Below are 5,582 nucleotides of genomic sequence, written 5' to 3' on the forward strand. Positions count from 1 at the left end.
GAGTCCGCATGCCGCAACTAAAAGATCCCGCATGCCACATCGAAGACCTGGCGCAGCCTAAATAAATAAATAAATAAATCTTTAAAAAAACAAAAACAAAAAATATACAGAATGTATAAGGAGCTCATAAAATCAGTAAGCAAAGGGTGTTAAAGAGAAAAACCACAGGCCCAAATCGGCACCACTTGTGCTAAAGCCCATGACAACTAACCTAGACGTAGTACCTAATTGCAGTCTCAACCTCCCCCAGGAACAGTCAGCCAGTCTGGAATGTTCTGGTCAGCACTAATGAGCTAATCCCTCAGAGGAAGAAGAGGCCGTCTGCATGATAAAACCCTTTCTCCCCTCCCCCCAAAAAAGATGTCCAGGACTTAAGATAATACTTTATTTTCTTTTGCTAACAGCTCCCTTGCCCCCCACCCTTCTTCCTATAACGACCTTCCATTCTGTGCAACTCCTTGGAGTGCCCTTCTAGATGGAATGCTGACAATTCATGAACCCCTGAATAAAGCCAATTAGATCTGCAAATTTACTGGTCTGAATTACTTTATAAGTAGGGCAACAACTCTACAGAAGAAACAGAAAAGGACAGAAATTTTAAAAAAAAAACGACAGAAATTGCAATCCAAAAAACACCCATGGAAAAGTTATACAGAAGACAGGGTCAATTTTACTAGTAAATAGGAAAATGCAAATTAAAACAATTGAGAGAGGGGATCATTTTTGCACCCATTAAATTAGTAAGAATTTGGGGGCTTCCCTGGTGGCGCAGTGGTTGAGAGTCCACCTGCCAATGCAGGGGACACGGGTTCGTGCCCTGGCCCGGGAAGATCCCACATGCTGCGGAGCGGCTGGGCCCGTGAGCTATGGCCGCTGAGCCTGCGCGTCTGGAGCTGTGCTCCGCAACGGGAGAGGCCAAAACAGTGAGAGGCCCGCGTACCGCAAAAAGAAAAAAAAAAGAAAAAAAAAGAAAAAGAATAAAAAATAAATTAAAACCATAAAAAAAAATTAATAAGAATTTGAAAGATTGGTCATTTCCAGTGGTGATAAGGTTGTGAGAAAATGGGCAGTCTCAAAAGCTGTTGGCGGACATATAAATTAGCGCATCCTTTTAGGAAATCAATTTGTCCAGATTTATCAACTATTAAACAGGCATCCCCTTCCTGCAAACAATTCAATCATTCCTGGGGTCTACATGAGAGAACATAGTCACATGTGCACAGCGAGGGAAATAAAAGGCTATGTGTCACAACATTTTACATAATAATGAAACTGAGAAATAAATCAACTGACCATGACAAGGAAAGGAGCTAAGTAAGTGATGTTTCCTCACTAGTACAGGGCACTGTGCAACAGGTTGGAAAGAATGAGGCAGATCTGTGTGTACTGATGTACATAGATCAGCTCACCAAAACATTTAGGTGCAAAAAAAAGTCAAGCTGCTGAGTGACACATATAGTCATAGTACCTCATTAATATGAGTTAAAATGAAGATAAATCTATATCCATAGATACAGTGTGTGTGTGTGTGTGTGTGTGTGTGTGTGTAAAAACAGGGGAGAGTGTGTAAGGATTGCCTCATGATGCTAACAGGAGCTAAGTCTGGGTAGGGGTGGGGGTGTGTGTGAAGGGGGACTTTCACATTTTACTCCGTGTTCTGCATTGTTGGAATATTTTTACAATAAAATGCACTTGGGTAAAATAAGATGGCAATATTTTCATGACTGTTGAAGTGAGTGGATTGTGAGGACGTCAGAGCTCCCAGCAGCCTTGCTCCCTCCACCCCTCCCCCTGCCCCAGGACAGCAGTGGAAGGCTGTGTGTGTCTGGTCCTGGCTTAGTCTCCTGGTGGCAGGAAGTCTCAGTGTCCTCTCTGGAGGCTCATCTTCCATGTGGTATCAGCTCAGTGCTTTGTGACCACCTAGAGGGGTAGGATATGGAGGGTGGGAGGGAGATGCAAGAGGGAGGGGATATGGGGATATATATGCACATATAGCTGATTCACTTTGTTATACAGCGGAAACTAACACAACATTGTAAAGCAATTGTACCCCAATAAAGATGTTAAAAAAAAAAGTTAAAAGCTGGGACTTAGCTAGCGGTCCAGTGGTTAAGACTCCCCGCTTCCACTGCAGGGAGCACAGGTTCAATCCCTGGTCAGGGATCTAAGATCCCGCATGCCACACAGCGTGCCCCCCAAAAAAAAAGAATTGTTTTAATAAATAAAGTTAAAAGCTAAAAAAAATTAATAATAATAAAGATTGTAGGAGTCATTTGGGGTCTGTCTTCTCTGTTAAACTGTGAGCCCTGTGAGGGTAGTGCACCGTAGCCTCTTCTTAAACATTTGTTGGGGGTAATAATCCTGGTGTTATGTGGACGCAGCTCGGGGATGTTGTGCAGACTAACCTTCCCAGAAATTTCACATCTCTCTCCCAGCATACCTTTGGCTTCTGGGAAGGAGCCTTTGTTTGTCCAGGCAAGGAAGGTGAGAAGACGAGAAGGTTGTTCCGCTGGGTGGGCAGGAGGCTGGAGGCGGCAGCCATATCCTAGACCACCAGGGGGCAGCAGAGGATGGAGAACGGCGCCCACGTCCGCGCTGGAGCGGCAGCCTCTCTCTGCCCAGGCGTCCTCTCCCCACAGGTTGCAGGTGCAAAACCAGCCTGAGCAGTCCCAGGGCCTGATAAGAGGGACCCCCAAAGCCAATCAGAGATCTCCCGACCTCGGGACTCAAGATAGAAAAGGAGCACTGAGTGGGCTCAGTGTGGTCAGCCTCTGCCTTCCCTTCCATCGTGCTATCTAAGGTTCAAGAACTCCCCACTCAGTGCACCTTGCTCTTCCCCGTGAGGGACAAGGGTGCTCGACCAGCCTGAATCTCAGAGAGGGGACAGAGACCCTGACCACCACTCAGTCATGCAGCAAGCAAGACGGAGTTGTGCAGCTGTGCCTGAACTGATCTCAACCTGCAGACTATGGACCCATCTGAAATGGGCTCGGAGTGAGAAGGTGAAAAGACCTTGGGACATTCCCAGGGACGGATCTGGAAGCTCAGTGCACCTGCTAAAGACATTTTCTAGCTGATTCTACAAGGCCAAAGGGAGGGAGAGCTTCCTAGGATGGAGGCCAATATTTGCCTCTTCTCACACACCCTATGTGCACCAAGAGACAGTGCAAAAGTGAGTAAATCACTCCACCATTTACTAGCTATATGTTCTCAGACAAAGCACACTGCCTCTCTTGGCCTCAATTTCCTTAACTGTAGAGTGAGGGAAATGCTAGATCTCTCTCCCGGGGTTACTCTGATGGTTAAATAGAGTAAGCGAAGCGCCTTGCACAACACCTGGCACCTGGTAGGCCATCAGTAAGCCTGTTCCGGCGCCCCCTGCGGTCTCTGGTTACTGTTCTGCACCCTATACCGACGCCGGCTGCAGTACCCCTGTTGGCCACCCGGAGGCGGTGTGGGACCACGGTGCTGGCTGTGCGCAAAGGCGGACTCGCTCGCTCTGGGGGAAAGATTTCTGCAGCCGGAGCAGAGGAATTGGAGCGTCGCGGAGAGACCGGATCTTACCTTCTCGCGTCAGAGTGGCCCTCGCAGTCTCCACAGCCCGGAAAACGCCCAGGGTAGGCAGAGCAGAGGCAACAGGTGGGGTGGGGAGCCAGGAATCCTCAAGCCGGAGGCCCGGGAGTCCTCGCCCACAGCCCAGATTCCCGGGCTGGCAGATCTAGAGACCCTACCCACTGCCCCACTCTGGATACCTTCCTAAAAGTATGGGTGGGAGGAACGGAGTACCGTTCAAGATGTCTCCTGGGCTCCTTCTGGGGCAGTCTCGCCTAGGCATGCATCTCTGACATGTTGGACTGAGACAAAGCTGGAGGTCTGGGTTAAGAAACTCACAGACCTGGAAACCATGGACAAGGTAGTTAAATTCTGTCTTTGTTTATAATTTTATAAAACACAAGTTGTGTCAGTCCTTTTTTAAAAAACTTCTCAAGTGGCTTCCCAATCACACCAAGTATATATAATCCCAAACTCCCCTCCAAGACCTACAAAGCCAGGCCTGACCTTCCATCTCACTTCCTTCCTCTCCCCTCCCTGTCAGGCTGCACCCCAGGCACTTTCCAACTCTTCATCTCGGCACTGGCAGGTACGTCTGCCTGGACCCTCTCCTTCCAGAAGTTTGCATGGCTCATTTCCTGACTTCATTCAGGTCTCTGTCTTCTCCCCAGAGAGGCCCTCTCTAACCCACCTTAATCTTTGCTTCACAGCACACAGGGCTACCCAGCCTAATACCCAGTCGTATTACATGTCTGAGTTTTTTACTGTCTTTCTGTCCCAGGAGAATGTAAGTGCCAGGAGGGCCAGGCTCTTGGCATTCTGTTTCTCTGTCACTTAGTAGGAGCTCACTAAATATTTGTTGAATTAATGCATGACTTAATGAATTAATCTACAAAATGTGGAGGCTCAGGAAGAATCATGATGGTTAACAGCTCTATGTAAATTTAATTCAATATATATTATTGTGTGCCGATTTTGTGCCTACCATACAAGCTTTAGACATCATTGTTGTTATTTTCATAAAAAGAATGCAGTGGGAAATAAATCTGATGCAGGCCCAAAGCTCCGACTGTGGGTGCCGTCCAGTCCATCCTCCTTCTTGCTCTCTTCGCGTTCTTGGAGCGGCGGGTACCCATTGTGCCAGCGGAGAGCAAAGCGCTCCGGGGTCCACAGGGGCGCTTCGGGCTGCGGTCCTTCTGCACTGTGCCCTGCCCCACTTTCAGCCCTCTAGGCCTGGAGCTTGAAGAAAGAAGGGAGAGCTAACCCCCTCTCCCCCTCCCCCATACCGAACTGCCCCACACTGGTCCCCCTTTCCCTGAGAGCCAGGTTGCCCGGGACTTGTGCCTCGGTTCCGGCCCAGGACAGACCGAGGCTCCGGAGATTCCCGGTTGGGGTCACAGGACAGCGCGCAGGGAAACACCGGCCTGGAGCATCGCGCTCCCCCAGGGGCTGGTGGAAAGCGGAGAGCCAGAGGGGCTGGAGGACGGTGGTAGTGAGTGTCAGGGAGACCGGGGAGGCGGGCTGCGTGGAGAAAGGACACGGGGCTGGAGTCGCGCGGCACGAGGACAGCGGAGAGCAGCCCGCTCCGGGACGTTGGATTCCGATCCCCGCAGGGCGTCCCCGGGAGCCCCGGAGGTTGTGCGCGGGAGTAACAAGTGTGCGATTGCGAGTGCAATTGGCGTGTGCGCGGGAGCACTGATCTGCACCTGAGGAGGCTGGGCGTAAGGCGCTTCACCGTCCACACAAAGGGCGCTTTGATGAGGACCATTTAAATTAGGGGGTTGGAGGAAAGGAGAGAAAGGTGTTGGGAGCCTGCGGAGGAGGATGCGGGGGTTAAAGGCACGATCTCGCCTGAGCCTGGGGCGCCGCTGCTCGGCGAAGGGACCCGCCGGGCGGGAAGCGCGGGGAGGGCGAGCGCCTGGGCCCGCTTCTTGCCCATTCTCCGCAGAACTTTTCCCCCTCCCGCTTCCCTCGCTCAGCCTCTCTCGGGGCGGTCTCCAGGGACTGTCTCTCACATCCATTCTCCTTTC

At 50.6% G+C, this 5,582-nt stretch overlaps 1 long non-coding RNA gene across 1 annotated transcript; it reads right to left on the reverse strand.

The window, feature by feature from the left end:
• Window positions 1-1,011: 1,011 nt before the first annotated feature.
• Window positions 1,012-4,798, reverse strand: LOC125965591 (uncharacterized). The gene is made up of 3 exons (XR_007479653.1): window positions 3,565-4,798; window positions 2,441-2,676; window positions 1,012-1,920 (listed from the first exon to the last, which is right to left on the reverse strand). It is a non-coding gene; the product is annotated as an uncharacterized LOC125965591 (long non-coding RNA).
• Window positions 4,799-5,582: the final 784 nt, after the last annotated feature.

This window comes from Orcinus orca, chromosome 10 (genome assembly GCF_937001465.1).
Source record: "Orcinus orca chromosome 10, mOrcOrc1.1, whole genome shotgun sequence".
Taxonomy (NCBI): Eukaryota; Metazoa; Chordata; class Mammalia; order Artiodactyla; family Delphinidae; genus Orcinus; species Orcinus orca.